At 40.7% G+C, this 27,977-nt stretch overlaps 1 protein-coding gene and 1 pseudogene across 3 annotated transcripts in view; one reads left to right on the forward strand and one right to left on the reverse strand.

Moving 5' to 3' along the window:
• On the reverse strand, positions 1–26,485 carry LOC149223588 (developmentally-regulated G protein 3 pseudogene; annotated as a pseudogene).
• Positions 1–27,977, forward strand: part of LOC149223587 (uncharacterized) — a 45,512-nt gene that overhangs the window by 10,409 nt on the left and 7,126 nt on the right. The window lies entirely within an intron of this gene.

Genomic DNA, 27,977 nt, shown 5'->3' on the forward strand with positions numbered 1-27,977 from the left:
CTAGAAGTTTTCGGTTTGACTCCCTTTGAGCCTCGATTTCCCTTCTGGAAATCCCTCTGCCAATGTCGAAATGCCCCACTCCAATCGTTTGTACAACTGCACCACTGATCAAGATTTCTTGCTAGAAATCCTCGACAACAACACCCTTCTCCTTGGTCTTGCCCTGTTAGGTATTGTTTTGACCACAGTACCCCACCAGCTTCGCTCCACAACTTACCCACAGCCTCCTATGCCCCAGCAATCTGAAGGTTAGAGCCTCTAGGCTCTGCGCAATCCCGACACCGGCACAATCTGCACCTCCTGGCCACAACGTCGATCCTTCTTGACTGAGAAAGATGACCGGGCACTGTGTAGGTCAGGTTTGCTCCTCTCTGCCTCAACGCTGATCCTCCTCTTGGCTCGAACTGATGATGCAAGCTCTCTGCGTTACCCCTTCCTTGCTGCTTTCTGCTAGGAACAACTTCTGTCACTCGAGACAACTATTTCTACTGCTGCTGCTTTGCTCGGCTGATGCAATGTTGCACGAAGCGGGAGCGAAGCGGAAGCGTTTTTTGGAAGCGGGGACGCCGAAGCGTCATTTTCCAAAAATCTAGGAAGCGAAGCGTCCGCGGAAGCGTCTGCTATATATATATACATATTTTATATTTTTTTGCATTTATACTCAAAACAAACATCCCAAATACCAAATTAATTGTAGAAGACATGAAAACATGCATATTTTTGCATAAATCAAGATAGATATAACATCCATTGTACATTAATGATCTAGAATCTAGATTCTTCTCCTCTTGTCTAGCCTTTGCCTCTACCTCGATTGTCTAGGGATATTAGTCAACATTGCCCAATTTTGATCAAACTACCTAATTCAAGACTTAAAATATGGTAGAAAAAGCTTAACATGTTTGATCGATGATTTTGACTTGATTGAAAGGTAATTTTTTGCTGAGGGCGTGCCGCGTGACAAAGGAGTTCAACAATTAACACCACCAACACCAGGGTACATATAGGGCTTGGTGCTCTTGATTAAATGCTAATCGCATACCTTCATACTTGATATAATCTAATGAAATGCCACAATCCCATTGATCCTGAATACCTGAAAACTGTTAAGTCTGCTGAATTTTGAATAGGATATGAAATTCTATTTTCTCCATATGAAGTCCAATGAGGCTGGAACCACTCTCAAACATCCTGAGTCATTTCATGGTAATGTTAAAAATTTAAGTAAAAGGATGAAAATGAAAAATAAAGGAGAATGTCACTTTTACTTTAAGAATTTAACATTACCATGAGGGAGCATCTGCTATATTCATATTTTTTTTGCCTTCATTCGTCACCCTAACCCAAGGTGGACCCACCCCCAACAAGCAAACTCACCTAAAATTTAAAAAAAAATTGAAAAAAAAAGGATTTTCTAAACGCTTTTCCGGAAGCTTTTCTGGAAGCGTACGGAAGCGTCTGGGAAGCGTACGGAAGCGTACGGAAGCGTACGCTTCCTCCTCCGAAGCGCCACGCTTCTGACGCCCGAAGCGCCGTACGAAGCGTGCTTCGGCGCTTCGGAAGCGGCGCTTCCGTACAATGCTTCCAAATTTCCAGGAAGCGGCTAAAAAAGCCGAAGCGGCGCTTCCGAATTCGGAAGCGCCGCTTCCGGCCAAGCTTCCTAGGCGCTTCCGTACAGGACACGCTTCGGGGCTTGGAACCGGGGGGGGGGGGGGCGCTTCGTGCAACACTGGGCTGATGCCTTCAGTTATCCTGTGATCTGCAACCACGCTCTGATATCATGTTGAAATTTCTAAGTCTATCCGTTAGAAATTCTTCCTGTACTATCTGATTTATTTCTTCCTACTTGTTCAATTACTTAACAAGTTATTTACCATGTAAATACTGAAAATAAATACAAGTACAATATTAGGACATACAGATCATCAACTTAAAGAAACAAGCACACAAGTGACATCATTGTTTTTGGACTAATGTCCCCGAAAATCCCAATGAGGGAAAACCAGTGTAGCTATTAAGAGGGTTTTATTATTATGCAGTTTCATAATACAACAAGGGTGCCAGAAATGGCTCACCCAACAGAGAATGCCCTCAGTAGTAGTACCTCTAAGTCGGAGACAGATATTCCAGCGAAATCACCGGATGAACGATCCCACAACGACACTGTAGCTCTTGCTACTATGTGTCACCTTGATAGGGACTGCGTCACCCTATCCAGCTCTCCAACTCCAATTTGTCCCACGAAAATCTCCCAGCGCTGCCTCTAGGGCCTGCGTCAGCCTCTCTGGCCCAGCGTCAGCCTATCTGGCCCAGCGTCAGCCTCTCGGGGCTCTGTGTCAGCCTCTGGAGCCTCTGCGTCTCACACACTGGCCCTCTCTAGCTCTACGCAGCTCCTGGCTGCCTCTAGCTGGCTCTGCATCAACCTCTCCCAGCTTCTGCGCTGATCCTCCCGGTACTAACTCTGCCTCTCTGCTATGTATTCACTGCCCCTCAGCTGCAACTCAGATCACTTCACTCAATTTCCTCAGCAAACCCTGCCCCAGAAAATCGAGTTCTTGATCTCTCTCGGTGTGTTCTCCAACTGACCCTCAAGCCTCCTCTTATACTTTTCTCGTTGGTCCATCAATGACCGAGATTAAATCTCTAATCAACGGCTAAGATTAGATTTGGCTTGATCCATGACTTTTGGACCATTCTAACCCAATTTTATATTAATTCACATTAATATTTTATTTTTCCTAAGTTTAGACTTAGGAACTCCATTAAAAATATTAATTATTTTAATATCTCCCAAACTGGTTAGATTCTACCCAAACCATTTCTGGGTCTTGGAGATCTCATGTGCTTTAGCCTCTCCACCAATTTTCGTGGCTAGAGCATATCTGATGCTACCCCAAATCAACACATACATGAATAGGAATGTGCTAGAGGTTAATTGCAAAACAATTTACAATAAGTTACTAGCATAGCGTGGAATACAAGAGCAGAGATTCGAAAGAAAACGCACATGTAATGGCAATGAATTAGTTCATAGACATATCGCCCACATGCAAGCACACAAAATGGAAATACTAGATAGTCGTTATAACCACCATGGGAATGCATGGGAACCAATACTAGATAGTCGTTAATGTTGCTGCAAATACAAGTACATGTAGTGCAAACCATCAAAACCCAACAGTGGAACATGGGCCGCTTGTACCATTTTCAAAGAAAAACCCTAATCTCACCACAACTCTCCCTACTAGCTGCCAAGAGTTGAGTGCCTCTAACTTTCCAAGCACCAAACAACTATCTAAAGCTAGCCTAGCTCAAGTGTTAAAGTCTCCTACAAATGAGGCATGAGGGTATATTTATAGAGATGAGGTGATTCTTCACCTACCATGGTCCATGACCTTTTGCGTACCCTCACGACTTTCTCATGTCTAATGGCTATTACATGCTCAATCGATCTTTGCATAATTGTTAGCATTATGATAAGAAACATTTACATTATGATAGAAGAGAAGTCATGAGGAGAGTAGAGATGGTTATTGGAGACTCTAGAGTGCTTGTTGCCAATGTTGTTGCAAAGACATGGAGACTTGCATGAGCTGATGAACAAGGTGGTGATGTTCATTTGTTGTGTTAAATGTTTATTTTCTGGCTACTGCATCTGCCATCAAGTAGATTAGTCTTTGGGGATGATATCAACACCCCACAACTTGGTTGACATAGTGCCTTAGGAAGTTATATGGTCCTAGAAGCTTTTTTGGAGCCAGTTCGCCTGCTTGTCAAAACCTTAGTTGCATAGTCTTTGTGGGAAACCCCCTAGCTGACATCAATGGTCCACAGGTTTCTTAGCTTGGAAAAGATGCATTGTAAGACAATTTGCTCTTGCATTGACAATATCAGAGCTTATTGCTCTCAACTTGATCCTATCTTCCTTTTCATAGGTCAACAATCTTGTTCCCTCCTTTTACCTGCAAGCAAATCACATGGTCATATATATTGCAGTCAAAGAACAATACTAAAGACATAACATATTAACTGAAAGCAAGATGTTAATCTGGACCCCTATACAGTCCTTTTCTGCACTACAATATTATCAAGGTATGTATAGCTCGTGCATGATCATTTTGAGCTTCCCTAACCTTGTTTTGGAAGAAGTCCCTTGCCAACAATCATGTCCTTCTTTAAAACAAACACAGGCAAGGTCTTTGAGACCATCCTCATCCTCTAATTCATGATCCTTCCCAACTCTTTGCGGTTTGTGTTTTGCGCTAGAACCCTATACCAATGCATATTTAAATTGCTTCAACATATCCTTGTGGAACCTCTCGAAAGTTCAAGCTTTAGATAACAAGATCTTCGTAGTCTGGATTCACTCCCTTGGGGTTTTGTAGATATTCAGGTCAAATTTAAATCCTCCCATATCTTCTCCAATAGGCCATCCAAATTCCATTCTAGGTGGGCACTAACTGGACAGTAGTGAGGCGATTCATCCAAAATATCCAATTCCTCAAGAGTTCTTTGGTTAATCTTGTGAACAATCATAAATGCAAGGCATATATATGCGACTGCCTTCGATCACATCTACAAGGTCATTTGCAGTTGCATCATAGCGAAGAGAAATATCGGCATTATGAATCTTCTATTCTCCACAGATTGCCTTAACAATCTCAAGGTTTAGATGTGAAATTTATTCCACCCTTGTCCTTCATCCTAAATGTCAAATTAGGAGGTTCCTTGTTCAACCTAATTCCAAATCCTTCAAGCTCCTTTTCTATAATGCGCTTGTGAGTAATAGGCTTGATAACTTCAAGAATTATCAAAATACAATTGCAATTTCTTGCAGTACTGATAACTTGCCTTTCTCTCCTTTTGCCCTATCAATTTCATTCTTGGTATATGAAATTTATATTGCTGACAGTAGTTGTTATGAAACCAGCTCACAAAAAGATAGAAAAGATAGATCAACGCCTTAGAATTCAGCCTCTTTGAGGGGGTAACCTTCTTTACATTACACAAATGAATGATTCCTTGATGATTCAAATGACAAAACCTCCTTTCTATATATAGGAGTCTAAGGAGTCACAATATAACCCAACCGACCTAACAATAATAATATAAAGGCACAAAAATAACAATAGAGGGATTTTATGGAGCACAGTAATAACAATATGGGAACAATAGGGGCACAACAATATTAATAAGGGATACAGCTACAATAGTAATGGGGTAATCACTAGTATTGTAGGGACCTAACATGCCTTTCTCCTTCAAAAAAGTGTTGTCCTCAACGCTTGAGTAGTTCTAGATGTTTCTGTATAAAATTCTCATCCTCTCATGTGGAATCTTCAGCGGATAAGTTCTTCTACTTGATGAGATACTCCGAAATTGACCGATTTCGTAGCTGTTGAGTACTTGTTTCTGTGACTGTTTCCAGTTCTAATATAATTTTTCCTTCTTCATCAAGTTTTGGCAATATTGTTTGAACTGGGAGCTTGTCGCCTATAACCTTCTTTAAACATGAAACATGGAAAACTAGGTGCACTCGAGAAGCTGCAGGAAGCTCCAATTTGTATGCCATAGTACCAATCTTTTGCAACACCTTGTACGGACCATAATACTTTGGTGATAATTTATTATCCTTCTTAGCTTGCTTGAGGGACATTTGTTTATATGGTTGTAGCCATAGGAATACCCAATCACTTACATCAAAACTTCTTTTGTTGCGATGTTGATCTACCTGTTGTTTCATTCTATTATGTGCCAACACGAGGTTATCTTTTAAGAGTTGGAGGACTTGTTGTTGATGCTCGATGTGATGTTCCATTGCTTGAACCTTAGAATTTTATCTTAAATATGATGTGATGGATGGTGGCTGATATCCATAAAGTGCCATAAATGGGGTCATTTTTGTTGCTGTATGGAAGGAAGTGTTATACCAACATTCAGCCAGAGGCAACCATTTGACCCATTGTGTCTGTATATCAGATACAAAGCAACGAAGATATCCTTCCAAACATTTGTTTACTATCTCATTTTGCCCATCAGATTGAGGATGATAAGATGAGCTATGAGCTAACTGAGTACCGAGACAAGAAAATAATTCTGTCCAAAAATTTCCAGTGAAAATGGGGTCTCTGTCACTTACAATAATTTTTGGATTTCCATGTAGCTTTTGAATTGTTTCCATAAATGTAGTAGAAACTGTACTGGCTTTAAATGGATGTGATAATGCACAAAAGTGTGCATACTTGGTAAGTCTGTCAACTACCACCATGATGACACTCTTTCCCTCAGACTTGGGTAAACCTGTGATAAAATCCATTGAAACCTCCTCCCAACGTTGGCTTGGAATGGATAAAGGTTGTAATAGACCCGGGGTCTTAATTGTTTCAACTTTATTTTGTTGGCAAACCAAACATTCTGCCACAAACTTTTGAATATCTGATTTAAGGCCATCCCAAAAAAATTCCTTCTTAACCCTGTGGTAAGTTTTTAAAAATCCTGAGTGCCCTCCTAAGGGAGAAGTGTGCAATTCCATAAGAATCTTTTGTTTGAGTTGGGAATTCTTACAGAGGCATAAGCGATCTTTGTACCATAACGAATCATTTTGCCAGCTAAATGTATCAGATGTACTGGAATCTTGTTGTAACTTTCGAATAAGTGCCCACACTTCTTCATCATTCTTCCATTCCTCCCTTGCTTCGTTTATCCAATCTGGTTGGATAATAGAAATGGCGCACAACAATGCTTCCACATCCTCATCCTTTCTTGAGAGTGCATCTGCCACCACATTTTGCTTCCCTTTTTTGTAGATGATTTCAAAGTCATAACCCAACATCTTTGTGACCCACTTTTGTTGCTCTTCAGAGGATAATCTTTGTTTTAAAAAGTATTTAAGGCTATCATGATCCGTTTTTACCTTGAAGTGTCTTCCCATTAGGTAGGGTCGTCATTTCTTAAGTGCATGTAGTATTGCCAACATTTCCTTCTCATAAATAGCTTTGTGTAAAAACTTTCCCTTGATTGGACGACTTTCAAAAGCAATGGGTCTTTCATCTTGCATTAAAACAACACCAATTCCATTTCCTGAAGCATTACATTCCACAATAAAGGTTTTTGTGAAGTCCGGTGTAGCTAAGACCAGTGCTTGGCACATTGCCTCTTTAAGATGTTCGAAGGCCTTTGTTGTTTCTGGAGTCCATGAAAATGCATCTTTCTTCAATAATGTTGTTAGAGGTGCTGCTATTCTCTCATAATTCTTAATGAACTTGCGATAATACCCAGTCAACCCGAGAAATCCTCGCAAATGCTTTATGGATGTGGGGATTTTCCATTCCTTAATGGCTTTAATTTTGCTAGGGTCTACCTTAACTCCTTCATGAGATACAATATGACCCAGATATTCCACCTCTTGTACTCCAAAGAAACATTTGGATCTTTTTGCAGATAATTGTTTCTCCTCCAATAGTTGTAGCACCCTATCAACATGTTCAACATGATCCTTCCAAGACTTGCTGTAGATTAGTATATCATCAAAAAATACTAACACAAATTTTCTAAGGGTGGGTTTGAAAATGGAATTCATCAAAACTTGAAATGTAGAAGGTGCATTGGTAAGGCCAAAAGGCATGACCAAAAATTCATAATGACCCTGATGAGTTCTAAATGTTGTTTTCGGAATGTCTTCAGTCTTCATTTTGATTTGATGATATCTTGAACGAAGATCCAACTTGGTGTCAAAGTAAATTGATCCATGCAATTCATCCAGTAATTCATCAATGACAGGAATGGGAAACTTATCTTTATTAGTGAGCTTGTTGAGATCCCTATAATCCGGACACATGCGCCATCATCCATCCTTCTTGTGCACCAATACTACTGGAGCAGAGAAAGAACTTTGACTAGGTTGAATTATACCAGCCTCTAGCATTTCTACAACCATACGTTCAATTTCACTCTTTTGGGCATAGGGATATCTGTACGGCCTGATGTTTGGAGGAACACTTCCTGGAATCAGATGAATAGCATGATCATGATCATGAATAGGTGGGAGACCTTTGGGAGTCTCAATTTACTCTCAAATACCTTGGAATGATTGTCCAAGACTTCTTGGAGATCTGGACAAATAGATGATTTTGATGTGGAAACATCTAGTGAGCATAATTGTGCAATTACACCTCTTTGTTCCTTTTTTAGAAGCTTTGTCATATCGTTAGAGCTGATTATCTTTCCCGGTTTCCTTGTAATACCCCTTAATTCAACTTCTTTTCCTTCCGCAGAAAATTTCATGAAAAGTTCTTGAAAATTAAAAGCTATTGTACCCAAGGATTGTAGCCATTGGACTCCTAGTACAACATCAACACCTCCCATTGGAATGGAAAGCATTGGGCTAGTCAACACATATTCTCCCATGGATAGCTTGATATTATGGCATTTTCCAGAGCAATTTATTGTTCCTCCATTTGCAACCATCACTTGACACTCTGGTGCTGGATATAGGAAGCAATTCAATTCTTTTGCTACCTTACAATGAATAAAATTGTGGGTACTTCCTGAATCAAACAACACTATTACCTTTTTCTTCTTGATTTGTCCTTCTATCTTGATGGTTTGAGGAGTGGTAATTCCCGCCAATGCATTACAATATATGGTCAGATTCATTTCTTCTTTATCTAGGCTTTGTTCCTGGAGTATATCCTCTTCTTTTGACCTTTCTTGCTCCTTTTCTTCTTCCTCTTCACAATCTATGTAGAATAATTTCTTTTCAGCACACTTATGACATTTAGTGTATTTGCTATCACAGCTGTAACAAAGCCCTTTTGATCTTTTTTCTTCCAATTGTTGTGGTGTCAACCTTATAAGTTGTGGAAGACTAGGGGCAACAACACTTCCATCTTTATAGTTGTGAGTGGTATGCTTCCTAGTTGCCATAATTTTGCTTTCCATTTTTCTTGCTAACCTGAATGCCTTCTCTAATGAATCAAGTTCCCAAAGGCGAACATGATGTTGGATATTATCCTTTAAAGTCCCTATGAACACATCAATCCTATGCTCCTCTGGAATATTTTTTACTCTTACGTTCAATTTTTGGAACTCCTCAATGTGCTCCATTATTGAACCCTTTTGTTTGAGACTTATCAATTGGCTAAAAAAAGCGTTGCTTTTTGTATCCTCATAATGTGTTGTCAATTCTTCTGTAAAAATTGCCCAAGTGATAATTTGTTTACGAGAGCAAAGCCATTGATACCATACAAATTGATTTGGTTCCAAATATAAAGTTGCAATACGTACCTTTTGTGTGTTTTGCACATTATTGAGATCGAAAAATTGCTCTATCTGTAATATCCATGTTGCGGGATCCTTGCCATCAAACTTCCTCATATCGATTTTTGGAATATGGTGGGTCTTCGATCCAACATTAGAGTCTATGAAATCATGATTAACATTTCTTTTGTTCGCATCATGAGTTTCTTTTACTACCCTTTCACCATTAGTAAGTATTTCATGTAGAAAATTTCTCAAATCTGTCTTCAAATCTGCCATGTCTGTCTTTAAATCTGTCTTCAAATCTGTCATGTCTGTCTTCAAATCTTTCTTCAAATCGTCCATCTTAGCTTCCACGCCATTCATCTTAGTTTCCACGCCCTTTATCTTAAATTCCACGCTATTTATCTTAGCTTCTGTTAGCTTTTGTGAGAGTGACTTTTGTTGCACTTGGTCTTGTAATTTTGATATATCATGTAGTATTTCTTCCTCTTCTTCATGAGTCATGCTAGAGCTTTCAGGTTGTTTACTAGGTGTTTGCATTTTCTTTTCTCGGGGCATCAGTTACTGATAATAATGCTCTACTATGCCCTTTGAATTCCTTCAAAATAATTTTTCAAACCAAGCTTAATAAAAAATTTAAAAAAATCTACACACATTTTTTCACTTTGTAAGAGCTCGATATTGCCTCTGATGTATCTCTGTAATTTTAGATCATCCAATTCTGAAATTGTGATCTGCAGTAGCCCTTTGTATCCTCTTTCCAATGCCACCAATTTAATCCAAATTGGATTCTCCAAGGAAGAGTTATACCAAATCTCCCGCAGTGACTTGATTATAGACTAGTTCAGTAGAGCGAACTTGTACGGCATGCCACGTGTCCCTGTTTCGACCTTTGGCTCTAAAAAATTTATACAAGAAACTGCAGTCCATCTTCTTTCTGTACCTTCTTATGAAATTTCAATCCAATGCTCAGAGAGAAAGTTATGACGATTTTCCTTAGGTCACCTGTTTGGAATGTAATTCAGGAGTCTGCAAAAAGACCAACTTCCTCGGATCATATCTCTGCAAATATAGTGCAAAAAGCTCTGAAATTCGGACTCGAGGTTTAGTGCGATTTCATCTCAAATGGGTTTTTTTCGCTTCTGAAACGTCGCAGAAAAAAATTTATAGCGAAAATTCTATGATGATCTATTTGGAGCAGCGAGACCCTAGAATCCAAAGCTCTGATACCAAATGTTATGAAACCAGCTCACAAAAAGATAGATCAACGCCTTAGAATTCAGCCTCTTCGAGGGGGCAACCTCCTTTACGTTACACAAATGAATGATTCATTTGATGATTCAAATGACAAAACCTCCTTTCTATATATAGGAGTCTAAGGAGTCACAATATAACCTAGCTGACCTAATAATAATAATATAAAGGCACAAAAATAACAATAGAGGGATTCTATGGGGCACAGTAATAACAATATGGGGACAATAGGGGCGCAACAATATTAATAAGAGATATAACTACAATAGTAATGGGGTAATCACTAGTATTGTAGGGACCTAACAGTAGTTGACATATGTATCCACTTCAACATGGTTGCTAGCCTTTAAATGAACCACATTGATGTCAACAGTTTTGTGTGCTGGCATCAATGGACACTTCATCAACATAACATAATAGAGTCCATGATGCATTATGTTAAACAATACGTGGAACTCTGCACCTGGGCATGTTAAAATTGGCAACTAGGGCCAAACTCCATGTGGGTCTACTTATTTATGGCAGTTGATATTTTTCTTGGATTCCTCTCATCGAGAGGTGTAGGATTGATCTAAAGATCATCCGATTCCTACATGTATTCATGGAGATATGAATTTATTTGTGTTATGTGACAATTTGTCAAGGTCGACTAGCAACCAAATTGCCCCCACTTGTCCTCAACGTTTTACTATAAATAGAGGTGGCCTTCAAGTCATTTTAACACACACTCTTGTGATCTCTCTTCATTCTGTTTTGGGTTTTGATGAAGGAGAGACCTAGAGGGAGTGCTCTAGAATATACGTTGGCCTAATGATGCCCTAATTACAGTAAGGGAAAGCCCTAGACAAGGAGGAGAAAAAGTCTTCTAGGAGTGCCTACGCTACCCTATATTACAGTTAATGAAGCCAGCCCTATGGACGCTATCTTGGAGGAGGATTATCTCATTGAAGAGAAGCACCTACGTTGCCTTAAAGGAGGCTCTCCTACGCAGTCCTAGGAGAGGATTTAACATCCTAATCTCAGCCCTAAAGGAGCAGCAAAGTATTAGCCCTAATACGTTGTCCTAGGTCACAGTCATTAAGGTTTTGTATGCAGCAAGGAGAGGCCTTAACAAGCCCTAGCCGCTGTCCAAACAAATGTATTATGCCGCTGTTCTAAAGCCCTTAACACAGGTCCAGTAATGACACTATTCCGCTGTCCTAGAAGACTATCAGCTGCAGGTCTCAAAGGGAGATTTAGATGAAGTTGTGAAGGCACTTTAGTAGCCCTATACGCAACTGTAAGGAGGCCTAGAAGAGGCCCTAATCACAGACTAGAAGGTGACCTGATTCGCTGTCACAATCTGCCCTAGTCACAGTCAAATGGGAAGGCTACTATCTGCAGATCAGAAGAAGCCTTATCAATATTTCAAGGACTGGAAGGTCAGCGTGGCATTTGTGGTAACATGGTAAAAGAAGTGTGATGAGTGCAACACAATGATGAGTACAAGATAGTGATGAAGTGCAACACAGTGATGAGTGCAACATAGTGATGAAGTGAAGCACAGAGTGCAACATAGTGATGAAGTGCAACACAGTGATGAGTGCAGCATAGTGATGAAGTGCAGCACAGTGATGATTGCAACACAGTGATGAAGTGCAGCATAGTGTAATGAAGTGCAACATAATGATGATGGATGTAGCATGATGGATGTAGTATGATGGGTGCGGCATAGTGTAATGAAGTGCAGCATAGTGATGATGGGTGCAACATAGTGATGATGGATGCAACATGGTGATGGAATCACCTTGGAGAATTAGTTGAAGGATGAGATCTGATAAGTGTGCCTTCACCTGAGTTCAAATCTGCAGTCCTTGTCATTAGATCTATTATGTCATCTTCATGGTGAAGATCTCTGATGTCTGATCTTGTCAAGTCAAAGTGTTGACTTTTGATGTATATGTATTATCTCTCTCTCTGCTGAACTATTGAAGAATATAAGAAGAATTGATCAAGGGTTTCCCCACATTGGGGTTTGTCCCTGGCTGGCGCCACATCTTGTGTCCTCTTGTCTTGGCTTGTCTTCTGCGATTTATGTTTATGTTCTATCTGCATTTTACTATCATGCTAAATGTGATTGCTAATCTGGAATTGATATTGAGCTAATATGGAAAATTGAAGTAAATTTGCTCTAAGCATAGAACATACCTAAAATTTAACAAGGCATTTACATATTAGACACAAAAAATGTTTCAAGTAGCGTGAGGAAAACACACTACTAAATCATCTGAAAAACCCAAGATATATTGAGAATTTTGGGTAGGTCGTAGTTTCAAAATGCAGGATAAATCGCATCCTTGAGTGGCAATGTAGCTAAAGGCATAAGTGCGATTTGCGACCTAGGCTAAGTTGCAACTTGCAACTTTAGTGCAGGTCGCATTTTCACTTCGGAGAGCACGTTACAAGTAGCAGTTTCAGTGCTAAGGGTTGAATGTGTGATTTGCGACCTAAACTAAGTCGCAAGCTCGGTCTATAAGGAAAGTTACATCTTTGGATGGATATTAGTAATGCAATATACGATCAATGGTTCATCACAAGCGCAAGTCACAATTTTGAAGAGGTAGTTTCACTGAAGATGTGAGGAGCTACTAGTGACAGTTGCAAGCTTGGCTCCTAGTTGCAATGGGAGTTGGAAATGCGACCAATGACCTGTGGGAATTCCAATTTGGAGTATGCCTTGCTTTTCGCATTTCCTCATATATAGCCGATGATTTCTGCACTTCAAGAAGATTGCTACAAGTATGCCAAGCTCTCAACTATCTATCATATGTCACCACAGTTGATTGCAATTGTTGTTTCTTCGTAGGAGATTATTTTCCCAAGTCGAGTAATTGGGATCCTCCCTGCCCTTTCAAAAGTGCTTGGCCATCCCGCCACAGGAGTTTCCCCTCATTTGAAAACTCCATTTGACCATGTTTAGGAGTCAACTCCTTAGAGCAGAGAAGGAATTCAAGTACTTGCACAACGATTCAACCAAGCGAAATGCCATAAGGTAAGATTGGGCACAAAGAAAATAAGCAGGAATATACATATGAGGCATGATGAGGGCAAATAAATCGATGAAGTGCCCAAGTTAAAGGTAATGATAGTCTATGGGGAGAAGTTGCAACTTGGAATCGCACACCTGTATCTATCGCATGCACCATAGAGAGTCCAGTTGCAGGTTGCAATTTGAGACAACAATTTTAGTCGCAAATTTTATCTATAGTATCATGTGCGAATTGCAACTTGAAAGGAAGAGTGCCTAGTCTAACTGCTAATCACGCTCCTCAATTACAATAACTTTAAGTGCCACTTTGAATGGAGATTTGCAATGGGAAAGGTGTGCAAAAAGCTCTATCCATTCCATGAATTGGTGTACTATGACTTAATATTGCTCATTCCACTTTGACCATATACCCTAACGCTGAAAGCTGTCAATTTGATAAAGGGCACTTATGTCCCGTGACCAGTTATGAGCTTGATGCCATGAAGAACTGAATCCTTGTTGATCGTCTATTACACTCTTCCCGTCCATTACATGTGCCAAAATGATTGAATTTAGAATGAAGCAATGTTTTTTGCAATGTCCTTGTAATATACAACTATCTGAAGCGATTCTACATTGCATGCCTTCAGACAAAACCATTTAAACATATAAATATACACTGTTTCGTGCACATCACACTGTAGATTATGGTGCTTCACAAAAGTTATATTCAACAGAACGACTGGTATATTCTTAGCAAATAATGGTAGCAATGAGACTTGGGCATGCAATAGCCTATTTCGAACGAAATAATTTGACAAGCAACATTGTAATAATGGCACAACGTTCACCAATCAAAAGGGCATTATATTCTTGGTCCAACTCCGATGTAGATGTGACCCATTCAAAAGTAGTTGTCCACCAGAAAATTATTGAAGTTAGCGATTCTCAACACAATTACTCTTGTTTAATGTTAGCAAGAGACAATATTGTGGAGGTCCTGTCACCTAGGGAAGACTACTACAACCTTTGGATGTTCATTTTCAGTAAAAACGTGTTTCCAACCTTTGCATGATGTTCTAGATGACATAGAGAACGAGAATAATCAAATTTCATCTCTTGCATGGCTAAAGGCTCCCTCAAGATTGCCATTCCTCATTAAGAGTGAAAGGATGTACATGGATAGGGCTTGATTTAGTATTTAATGCCACATGTGTCACCTTTCTAGCTTGCGTACTCTATAAGAATGACCATCTAGAAGCTTTCTCTACCAAACTAGTGATAGATATAAAGAACTGGTGGAGCATTCCATTAGGAATGGTTAAATCTGACTAGGGTTTTGGGGTTCAGATTTGAAATCACAATAGCTCCCTCTCTATTTATCGAAATCTCAATCTAGATTCAGGTTGGACCCAGACATGAGAAACACCTTAACATTGAGTTTTGTATGCATTCTAAGGAATGTTTAGAATCCCACAATCTTAGATGCTAAAACTTTAAATGTAGAATGGATTGTGAGCACGAGATAGCAAAATGGGATGTTGTAAAAGAGGTGCTTTTGGATGACTTTGCAACTACATGTGATATGGATGTTTTTTAATGACTTTATTGAATATGCTATCAAACGTCTTCCTTAAACCTAATAACTCTTAAGCATATGAATTGGATCAATAATTGAAGACGACATTGTTATGCAATACAATCCTAATGATGATCATGCAGTGACTATGTCGAGGAATCAAGTTAAAGTTGCATCTTAGAGAGTGTGAATCGAGGTATAACATGCACGTCACGAAAAGTCTTCAAAACCTAGGGCAGTCAGAAGAACATAAACCAACATGATTCCAGGTGGATAAATGCAACATGCATCGTGAGAGCATAAGCCCCCATAAGATTCGGTGGCAGCTAAGACATTGAAAGGTTTTACCAATTCAAAGGTACAAACCTAACTAGAATCTTTAAAATCATGGGGGGGGACCCAAAAATTTGGTGTTAGGCCAAAATTTTGGGTGGTGTTGTTGCGACTACAATAGGAAAGAACTTGGCATGATGCTCCGAGATCAACGTCGTTTTGAGATAAATGAAATGGAATTGAACCTGTATCAAAGTGGAAGTGTGCCACCAAAAGTGGAAGCATCGCTGGTTATGATGTGGGGCTTCTTCAATTGTAATGGTGTCTCTGGATCCACAACTTTTGAGAACGTTAGATATCACTAATAATAATCACAACTTCATGTATCCATGGCTCCTAAACCCTAGACACCCTCCTCGATTTGCTCAGACTCCAGACTTCAGGCACAACAACAAGTGAAATGATAAAAAAACCATTGCGCAAACTTTATTAACCTAAAAATTGCATGAATCGTGAGTTGAGGTTGGAATCACATGTTATCGTAGAGTTGTGAGTCAAAATTGCGTTGACCACGAGTCAAACTTGGTTGACACTAGTTTGACTAGCCCAAATTCGAATCTGATCGCTTGCCGACCTAGTCAACTTGGACTCGCGAGTGCTTGACGAGTCTGGTAACACTGGGGTTAACAAACCATAGTCATGTTGTATTAAACAAGTGCATGGCAAGACAACTCTAGTACTAGCTTCCATGTCACGATGTCCATCCTAGGGTTTGAGTTCCCAAACCTTAGGTCTTCAACTCTTGCATTGACACAACTACCAATACCTCCATGAAACATCAAGGATACAATAAACAAGTTGTATTCCAAGCAAGGCATCACACCAATCTCAAGACTCGTCCAGCTAGGCTCTCCATGATTTTGCCCTAGCCTCCATGCATTACACAAGAACAAGGTTGCAATATCATTGAAGGTGTTAGCTCTACATGACTAACCATCGTTTCTTTTAGCATCATGTTCTTCTCAAGGGTTTACACATTGGCATAAACCCTAGCATCTCATAAGGTAAGATAAGACAAAGTAAGATCATTTTATTAATGTTTGACAAAAGACCACAAATAGGTCAATGGGAATGCTAAGTACATTAGTGAAAATACAAGATGGAAGTGCAAAAGTAGCTCCTTGAAAATCATAATAAAAGCAAATTTACCTATGTTGAGAACTATCTAAAGTTTAAGACCTAACGTCATGGAGTAGTAAAACAAAGTGATGATGGAGAACATGCAAAAAATGTGGAGAATTGAGGGCCAAGAACCATCAAACGTTTGTGTGTGAGGGGGAGTAGGGGGAGGGGATGTCTTTCTTGTGGGTGGGTAACATCCTCTGATGCTCTTTCCCATAACGTCTGAGGTCAAAGGGAAGAAACTCTTGATAGATGATCAATTGGATGATTTGGAAGAGTAGGAAGAGGGATGGGATTTGTCTCGCTATTTGGATGCTAAGGCCTGTAGCCAAGAGCTGGAGGAAGTACCCTCATTGTTGGTGCAATGTGCGATGTCATAGGATTTGAGGCGATGTTACTGCAAAGGTCTAGTTGACTGAGCTCTAGTGGCCTCCTAAGCTTTCACAGATTTGATGTTTGATCTACTTGCCTCTTGGTGCTTCCATCTGATGGCAGCACTGGAAATACACATATAATTGGCTGGACTAGGTTTGGTCTACGTTGGAGATGGTGGAGAGAGCAAGATCGGAATCCAAGGACCTCCCATGTGTACAAGGCCAAGCATCTTTTTTCATACTGAGGAATAACTCCAAGGGATTGATGATTTCCATTAACATAAACTATTCTTTAAAGCTCAAAGGTAAAGCTCAAATACCATCAACAGAGTTTGGATTCACTGTCTTTAGACAACGTGAATGTTAGAGAATCTAGGGCAAAGTAGTGTTGTGGTGATTCTCTGAGACTTGATAACAATTTGTGAAGTCTTTTTACCTTTTCTTAGTTAGCTTATACTTCTTCTTGTTCTTATTAGTGCATATGTGTGTACTTCATCAAACTGCTACCAAAACAAAATAACAAGAACACAAAATTTGGCTCTTTGCTAGAATATTAGGGCTCCTCTTCTTACCTGACCTTGGGATACCTTGTAGACCTAACTGCACATCCGAATTAGGCTTCTTATGCTGCTGCCCTAAACTGCTGTCAAGCCCTTCCTGCTCCTCACACGTGTGACTGTTTCTAGCCCTAGAAACAGTCCTCTTCTTCCTTCGCTTGTGAGGTTGCCTTCAACGCTGGAGTAGGAGACCTTTATTAGCCTAGTTTCTAGCCCAAACCATAAATGATATGTCACTGCACTTTTGCTGCTGATCTGGCTGCAGTCTGTCCCTTACTCCTTTGCACGTGTGGCTGCAGAAACCCTAGAAAGCAGCCCCTTAACTTCGCTGTTCTTCCTTCTTGTAACGCTGTCCTTGTAGCCCCTTTTCTCACCTTTTCTTTGTCCTTTAAGCCTTCTTCTTCCTTGTGGATTTCAGAGATGTGAGTGTGTGTCCAAATGAGGAGTGGACAGCCTCTATTTATAGAGGTCTGTCCCTCCTCCTTGAAGCCGACATGACTGTCCCTAAAGCCGACTTGTAGTTGCATTATATTTCAACATTTATTCATCGTTTTTGCTGCTTGTAGACTTCGTTGGTGCTAGGAGAGGATTTGACCATGCTTGGAGTTATTTCCTTGACCTTGTATGATGACTTACATGATGTAACATGCCCTCAAAGGGTCTTTTCATAATTACATTTTGACTTTGACTCTCTACAAACACTTCAAAATGTGCTTAACCTATTTTCAATGAGCAAGAAACTCATTGACAAATAATACAAAAATAAACTATCTTTTCTTGAATAAGTACAAATATCAAAATTACATTTATGACGACCGAACCTAGTTACATTTTCTCCAACACTGAAGTATGGATCCAAGCATTGTTCTTTTAATTCTATCCAACTTGACCCTCCTATTCATAATTTCGAAATAGGATGGCAGCTGCTGCACAAAAGGCTGCCACCGATTTCTGATTTCTGATATCCAGGTGTTTAAGAACACGTCTCCTATAGATTTATCATTATGGGGCATCTCAGCTTGGGTGAAAAACTGATGTGTTTACTGTGATGAAAGGCATACTATGCCTGAAGCCTGGAGTAATTTTAATATATTCTTTGCAAGTGCATTAAGAGTAAAATGCAATCAGAACCATGTCAGCAACATCGGCTGCTAGGTGCATGCCTTGAAACATTTCATTTCAACAAGCCATGATGGAACACATTTTGGCGATATTAATGTTTCTAACTCTCTGATCAGTGACTGGAAATGAAGCTTTATCCTTCACACTGCACAGCACTGCAGAAGACATGAACTTCTGTGGTTTCTTCCTTCCAGACAGGCTAAAAGGACCTTCAGGAGCAGCTTCTTCTCACCGATTTGGCATAGGCTTTGTGTTTCTTTGTTTCTTTTTGGTTAGATTCTTCTCAATGCTCTGACAGACCGGATGCAAGATATGCAGGTGGTTTTCTTCAAGGCATTTTAGGACTACCCTACAAGGTTGTGGATAACAGTCCCATCTTTATGACCCCTTGTGCTTACACAACAAAATAATGGGTAACGGGTAGCAGCAAAACATGTGCTCTTAGGTACTTGAAGCAGACAATGGAGTTTGGTCTGAGATATCTTGGAGATGGTGAAGTGAAGTTGCAGGATTATAGAGACTCAGATTGGGCAGACAATGCCACAGATAGGAATAGCACCTTAGGGTGCTACTTTAGCTTGGGTTCAGCTATCATATCTTGGTTCAACATGAAGTAGACTTCTGTGGCTATTAGCTCTGCAGAGGCAGAGTACATAGTAGCCAGTATTGCTAGTTGTTAGGGCGCTACTTTAGCTTGGGTTCAGCTATCATATCTTGGTTCAACGTGAAGTAGAGTTCTGTGATTAGCTCGGCAGAGGCAGAATACATGGTGGCCAATATTGCTAGTTGTGGGGACATCTGACATCGCAAGTTACTTGTAGGGTTGTTAGATTAGGAATTGGATCCCACGCCATTTACTGTGATAATCAGACTTGCATCAAACTGTCCGAGCATCCAATATTTCACAAGAGGTTCAAGCACATAGACATCAGATTTTACTTCATATGAGACAAGATTAAGAAGGAAGCAGTGGAGCTCTAGTATATTCCCACAGATCAACATGTAGTTGATATTCTGACCAAGCCCTTAGCAAAAAGAAAGTTTGAAGCATTTAGAGATCAGCTTGGATTGTTGCAAAATTCCTTCTTTGCTAAGAGGAAATGTTGAAAACTATAGCTCAGGCAGGAACTTCCACATAGGCTCAGTGTCAATGTGCTGGCAGTAGTTCAAGATATTTCAAGAACTCTATTTAAAATTCACTTTAGGAAAAAGTGAGAAATCTTATATATTTAGCTCTTAAGTCTAATAAAGTGTTTCAATTTTCATGCATTAATGATTTAGACTGGGATTAATCTCAATTGTACATCTCACTAAGAGATTCAGGTTTCAGTTAAAAGTATAATGATAGGTCGAGATAGAGAGTTCAGACATAAGTTTTGTCGGATAGGGACAGTGACATAAAAAAGAGAGAGATCAGTTGGGAGGAAGAGTACCATACAATAGTATATATGGTACAGCTATACAGTAGATCCACACAACTGCACATATATGTATGGTATTGTACAGCCAGCAGATCTGCACAGCAGCACAATAGGGCCTTACAACAGTTGTTTTTGTGTATTCTCAGTTTTACTATCTTCAGCAGGCTGTACACTTTGGGTTAGGGGTGAATTTATCAACTGTACAGCTGCAGATGCTGCCTTGTAAGCTTTGATTAGTTGAATGATAGAATGATTTGAAGGAAAAATCTGTGTATATGTATAATTGATTTACACTTCTGCTACCTATTGTGTCCAGCTATTGTGTGGTTGTTGCAATATTCAAAAATTAATTTCTGAGTTATTTAATGAACAAAATATTAGGACAACAGTCACCTCGGGCTGGGAAAATTTACAAAATGTTGACTTCTTTCTTTAGTGATATGTTTTTTTTCCTTTCATAGTTTTGATTATTTGTATTAATGAATTTATGCATTTTTATTATCCTCTCTTTTCCCTCTTAACTGAATCTTTCTTCCAACAAACATGTCGTTTAGTTTTACCCTTTCTGATGGCTTGTAGAATACAGCTCCAGCCTCTACTCCCACAAACCTATGCCCGGTGTTACTCATATATGGAACCTTCCGAAGTGTTGAGAATTCAGTGGGGCAATGAATATGTTAATTCTCTTTAACTTGATAACTGTTTGTGTTTCCTCTTTCTTCATTAGCTTTGTTCCTTGTTATTATAATGTTAGATACATCAAACAGCTACCAAAACGATAAGAACAGTGACACAGTGTATAGGCTGCAATCCAGGGCCAAAACCCCTCCTCTTGAGGGGAAAACCCTTAAATCTCTTCTCTTCTTATAGATCCTTCAATTGACGAATACCATGACCTAGCTCAGACAAATACTATTAATTTTTGGTATGTTCTATGCTGAGAGCAATTTACTTCAATTTTCTTATTAGCTCAATATCAATATCCAGATTAGCAATTACATCAACATGATAATAAAATGTAGATAGAACATAAACATAAACAGTAGAAGACAAGCCAAGACAAGAAGACACAAGATGTGGCACCAGCCAGGGACAAACCCCAATGTGGGGAAACCCTTGATCAATTTTTTGTATATTCTTCAATAGTTCAGCAGAGAGAGATAGTACAAATATACAAATCTGATATTTTATGACAACATCAGTGAGGCCTTGACCGGAGAAGTCACTGCTGGTCACACATGGCAGAATTCTACCTCTAGGTAGCTTGATCAAACCTAGGCAACTTTGGCTTGCAACTGTAAATACAATCAGCCCAAACACTGCTCATAAATCTGATTTCATTCAGCAGTAGATAGCTGTTCTGATTAGGGTACTTGAATAAGTCCTTCCATGAAACTGTGGCACATCCTTGACTGCCCTTAGCAGCCCTCACTATGGTGCTATGGCCTGCGGCCTAGCACATAGCAACCGTCTCCAAACTAGTGTCCAACCACCCTTAACGCAGCAACATTTAGTCTATAAGAATGCCAACACTTTAACTTGCTGCAATGCTGCAATTCTGGGACTAGTTAGGGCACTAACCACAGTCCCTAACAGCCCATCAAACTGGCCCAGAATTGCTCCTATGTCTGTGGCTGTCCTCCAATGGGATGCTTCCCTCCACGCTGCTCCTTTGGGGCAGTTTCAAGCCCAACACATAGACCTATCTCTCTAACACAGCTGTGGCACCCAAACAACCTCTCTTTCCCACGTTGTACCTATAGCATCCACGCTGCTTCTAGGGCTTCTTTTGCTCTGTCTTATGACTTCTCTTAGCTGTGGATTAGGGCTCCTTCTAGCTGTGTATAAGAGCCTTCTTTTACTGTGGCTTAGGGTCTTTCCTTAGCTGCGTATTAGGCCTCTTCTTGAACTGTGGATTAGGGCCTCCCTCTAGCTACGGATTAGGGCCTCCTTTGTTGTGGAAAGGCCTTTTCTTGACAGCATCTAAATCTCTCTTGACTGTGGCTAGATCTTGCTTTTGTTGCAGATTAGAGTGTCTTCTTGGCTGTGTATTAGGGCACCTCAATTGCTGTGGATCTGGCCTCTCTTGATTGCATCTTTAGGCCTCCCTTGACTGCGTCTTAAGGCCTACCTTGACTGTGTCTTAGGCCTCTCTCTTGCTGTGGCTAAGCCTTCTTTTGACTGCGGTTAGCGCTGCCTTTGATTGCGGCTAGGGCTTATTTTTCGATTGTGGCTAGAGCTCCTTCAAGATTGCGGCTAGGTCTCCCTTCATGACTGCAGCTAGGGCTCCTTTGTCACTGTAGCTATGTCTCCTTCAAGACCTCTCTTTCCACCAAACCCAAATGAGTGGAGAGAGATCATAAGAGGTGTGTGTCAAATGACTTGAGGTCTCCTCTATTTAAATACAACGTTGAGGTTGAGCAGGGAATAATTTGGTTGCTGGACGACTTTGACAAATTGTCAAATAATATAAATAAATTCATATCTCCATAAATACATGTCGGAAATGGATGATCTTTAGATCAATCCTACACCTATCGAAGAGAGGAATCCAAGAAAAATATCACCTGCCATAAATAAGATGACCCACATGGAGTTTGGCCCTAGTTGCCAATTTTAACACTCCCTCTCAACTAGGGAGAACTCCATCTGCTAATCCATCTGCCAGTCTGTACTATCTTTGCCATCAATGCAGTGCCCTGCACTGCTCTGTTCTACTCTGCTGAACTATGAAGAAGAAGTGATCGAGAATGTATCAGACGATTCTCTATTGACCCGAAGTCAGTGCGAGATGAAAGAGAGTGTCTCATACCACTCTTACTGATCCGAAATCAGTTCCAAATAAGAGAGTGTCTCATACCACTCTCACTGATCCGAAATCAGTTTCAAATAAAAAGAGTGTCTCGTACCACTCTTATTGATCTGAAATCAGTTCCAAATAAAGAGAGTGTCTCATACCACTCTTACTGACCCGAAGTCAGTTCCATTGATCCCAAATCAATATAGGTCATCCTAGCATAGGGAGTACGGTAGTACACGATGCGTCCATCGGTAGTACTATGGTCCCTATCCTCATTTCCCTACTCATTGGCCAGATGAGAGGTACTTCCCATGAGTCCCAGACTGCATGGGTAGGATGTCTCAGCAGGAGAAGGATGAACCACTCATCCTGCCTACATGTTGCCATGGGGTATCCTAGGGGAAGGCTGAACCATTCACCTTGTACACAACAAATCACTAGGGGAAGGCTGAACCACTCACCCTATGATTGTGTCTCAGTAGGAGAAGGATGAACCACTCATCCTGCCTACATAGCAAACCATTAGGGGAAGGTTGAACCACTCACCCTATGGTTGCTCATCGCTCCAAGAAGTACCCCATGCCCCCCGGAGCTCCCAGAGCTCAATATCCATATCATACAGGACCCTCAAGAGAGGGTCTCTCCACGACTCCTAGTCGTTCTCGAAAAGTCAAGAATTTGACCTTTCCCAGGGGCTTCGTCAGAATATCGGCGACCTACACATCAGTCCCAATGTGATGGAGCCTTATTGCTCCTCGTTGTACCATATCTCGGATAAAGTGGTACCTGATGTCTATGTACTTGGAGCGATCATGAAATACGGGATTCTCCACAATCGAATCCCACTCTAGTTGTCACAGAGGATCATAGTGGTATCCAACACATGTCCAAATAACTCACTGAAGATCTTTCTCAACCAGACGACTTCACAAGAGGCTATACTCACAGCTATGTATTCGGCCTCAGCAATGCTCAAAGCAACCGACTTCTGCTTCCTGCTTATCCAGGATATTGAAGGAAAACCCAAAGAGAAACAACACCCAGAAGTGCTCTTGCGATCCACCACATTGCCTGCCCAATCAACATCAGAATAACCAAGCAGCCTTACATCTCTGACAGTGTATCTCAATCCATGAGTGATTGTGCCTCGATGATATCTCAGAAGATTCTTGGCACCAATCCAATGTGTGTGATGAGGCTCAACATATTAACTGCAAAACATATATCTGGACGGGAGTTCACTAAGAACATCAATGCTCCTATGAGTTGATGATACTCAAAAGCATTACCCAATTCAGGTCCGGCAACACTACCTGATAACTTCTTAAAGTTAAGCTCCATCGGGGTAGTCACAGGCTTGCAGTGCACCATCCCAAGTCTTCCTGATACCTTCACAACATATTTTCCTTGAGATAGGAAAATTTCTCCTGGCTTTTGCCAGACCTCCAACCCTAAGAAGTAGTGCATCAGTCCTGGGTGCTTCATTTCAAATTCGAAATCCAACTCCCTCTTATGTTTGTGAATGAGAGGGCTTGCATCTGTCAAAAAGAGGTCATCCATATAAAGCATCAGTATGAGAGATCTATCATCCACAACCTTAAAGCAAAGGTTTCGATCGGCTTCACTCCTAGTGAATCTCAGCTTCATCAAATAGCTATCAATCCTCTTACACCAAGCTCGGGGTGCTTGCTTCAAACCAAGATCTTTCTTCAACCTGTATACATGAGAATCCCGGATGAACCTCAAACTCCTCGGGTTGTTCCACATCTATGGTCTTGCTATAACTGGAGGGGAATGGTCCCCTTGTAAGTTTTCCTTCGGTACATCCCGGACATATACCTTCATGCTCTTCTTTGAATTCAGGCATCCTTGTCACCATCTGTCTCACATCGGATAGGGCCTTACAATGAAGATGGGCAAACCTCCGGTGCCATAGTTCAAATTGAAGAGATGTGTCACAAGACATGGTCCCCAATGGACTTCTTGCAACTTAATACAAAGTGCCAACCCTGAATCCAAGAGTAAAAGCATCTCTAAAATTTCTTTTCCAAACACGTACCTTTCCATCGATGAATGCCACCTTGTAACCTTTGCCCTCCATTGCCGAAATGGACACCAGGTTTTTCTTGAGATCAGGTACATATAGAACTTCTTGTAAATGAATTGTGTTACCCTGATTTAATTTAATGGTAACATTTCCTACACCCTTTACGGGATAGGTGGCATTGTCTTCAAGGATAATCTCCAAGTTTGTTTCCTTCTCTATCAGATTACAGAGAGTTTCCTTGTATCCGATGAAGTGCCTTGAAGCACCACTATCAATAAGTCAATTTCCCAAAGTGTCCGGAGGATAGGTAGTGGAGAGGGCCAATATAAGATAATACTCCTTTTGCTTATCAGAAACAACATTTGATTCTTCATACCTGGAGTTCCTTGCTTTCTTGGAGGGTCAACCATTTCCTTGATGACCTACATACCCTTTTCCTTTGTCATTGTACCTATCATTCCTTCGATCATTGTTGTTGAGGTTGCACCTAGAATGATTGTGATCATCATCATGTGATGTGTCCCTTCTATTTGGACACTCCCTCGCATAGTGGCCAAACTTATTACAAACAAAGCACTTGCTCTTCCTTCCACCCTTAGATCCGAGCTTTCCATTGAAGTGACCTTTAGACCTTGCATTATTTCTCCTTTTGGCATGAGTGGAGAAAGCAGAGGGGTTGCCTCTATTAGAAGGCATGTCTTGCTCCACCATTTTTGTTTCTTCTAATGTCAGATCAAGGGACACCTTCCATTTGTGATAGTTAGACTTTTCATAGAGCTTGTCTTCAGCTGGGAAGTGGGATGAGGAACCCATTGAGCCTTTTTTCCTTTCCAACTTTCTTCGGCGATTGGTCTTTCACTCTTGCTTGGGCTTTGTCTTCACCTCAGCTCCGCTACCATGTTAATTTTTGGTATGTTCTATGCTTAGAGAAATTTACTTCAATTTTCTTATTAGCCCAATATCAATATCCAGATTCGTAATCACATCAACATGATAGTAAAATGCAGATAAAAAATAAACATAAACAGTAGAAGACAAGCCAAGACAATAGGACACAAGATGTGGCACCAACTAGGGACAAACCCCAATGTGGGTAAACCCTTGATCAATTCTTCTTATATTCTTCAATAGTTCAGCAGAGAGAGAGATAATACAAATATGCAAATCTGATATTTTATGACAACATCAGTGAGGCCTTGACAGGAGAAGTCACTGCTGGTCACACATGGCAGAATTCTACCTCTAGGTAGCTTGATCAAACCTAGGCAACTTTGGCTTGCAACTTTAAATACAATCAACGCAAACACAGCTCATAAATTTGATTTCATTCAGCAGTAGATAGCTGTTCTGATTAGGGTACTTGAATAAGTCCTTCCATGAAACTGTGGCACATCCTTGACTTCCCTTAGCAGCCCTCACTATGCCATATGGTGCTATGGCCTGCGGCCTAGCATATAGAAACCGTCTCCAAACTAGTGTCCAAACACCCTTAACGCAACAATATTTTGACTGTAAGAAGGTCAACACTTTAACTTGCTACAATGTTGCAATTCTGGGACTAGTTAGGGCACTAACCACAGTTCCGAACAGCCCATCAAACTGGCCCATAATTGCTCCTATGATTGCGACTGTCCTCCAATGGGATGCTAACCTCCACGCTACTCCTTTGGGGCAGTTTCAAGCCGAACACATAGACCTATCTCTCTAATACAACTGCGGCACCCAAACAGCCTAAACAGTCACACAAACAACCTCTCTTTCCCACGTTGTACCTATGGCATCCACGCTGCTTCTAGGGCTTCTTTTACTCTGACTTATGACTTCTCTTAGCTGTGGATTAGGGCTCGTTCTAGCTGTGTATAAGAGTCTTCTTTTACTGTGGCTTAGGGTCTCTCCTTAGCTGCGTATTAGGCCTCTTCTTGAACTGCGGATTAGGGCCTCCCTCTAGCTACGGATTAGGGCCTCCTTTTTTGTGGAAAGGCCTCTTCTTGATAGCGTCTAAATCTCTCTTGATTGCGGCTAGATGACCTTAGATGACTGTGGCTAGATCTTGCTTTTGTTGCGGATTAGAGTCTCTTCTTGGCTGCGTATTAGGGCTCCTCAATTGATGTGGATCTGGCTTCTCTTGACTGCGTCTTTAGGCCTCCCTTGACTGCGTCTTAGGCCTCTCTTGCTGTGGCTAAGCCTTCTTTTGACTGCGATTAGGGCTACCTTTGACTGCGGCTAGGGCTTCCTTTTCAACTATGGCTAGAGCTCCTTGAAGACTGCGGTTAGGTCTCCCTTCATGATTGTAGCTAGGGCTCGTTTGTGACTGCGGCTATGTCTCCTTCAAGACCTCTCTTTCCACCAAACCCAAACAAGTGGAGAGAGATCATAAGAGATGTGTGTGTCAAATGACTTGAGGTCTCCTCTATTTAAATGCAACGTTGAGGTTGAGCTGGGGGTAATTTGGTTGCTGGCCGACCTTGACAAATTGTCAAATAATATAAATAAATTCATATCTCCATAAATGCATGTCGGAATCGGATGATCTTTAGTTCAATCCTACACCTCGCGAAGAGAGGAATCGAAGAAAAATATCAGTTTCCATAAATAAGATGACCCGCATGGAGTTTGGCCCTAGTTGCCAATTTTAACAAATTCCCTACAAGATCAAGATCAACTCAGCCTCCTACTGCAAGAACTTCGACCTCCTACTGCAAATCTGAAATTCTGACCGCTCGGCAACTGCTGCGACCCCACTAGAAGACTTCGATCTTCTTCTTAGAGCCTCTTCTTCCCTTCGCTTTCCTTTCCTTGAGACTTGGGGCTAGAGATATACCCTAAGTGACCTTTGCTTGACTTCTTTCTTCTCCTCCTTCCAAGATTGAACCAGAGATGACTCTTGCGTAGAGAGCCTAGATTCGTCTTGCACGTGGGAGAGAGAACTAGCCCAAACACTTCGACTTCCTTCGACCTCTTCTTTGTCCTCTTCTTCGCATAGAATGAGTGATGAGTGAGTGATTCTTTGGAGGATGAGTTCCTCTCTTTATATAGGCCTCTTCAAGGGTAGATGTGGCTCTTCATTTAGGCCGACTTGATAGCTTCTAGGCCAACTTGA

Source organism: Pinus tabuliformis, chromosome Q (genome assembly GCF_031772625.1).
Source record: "Pinus tabuliformis cultivar Carrire ecotype Pingquan chromosome Q, CPIR1, whole genome shotgun sequence".
Taxonomy (NCBI): Eukaryota; Viridiplantae; Streptophyta; class Pinopsida; order Pinales; family Pinaceae; genus Pinus; species Pinus tabuliformis.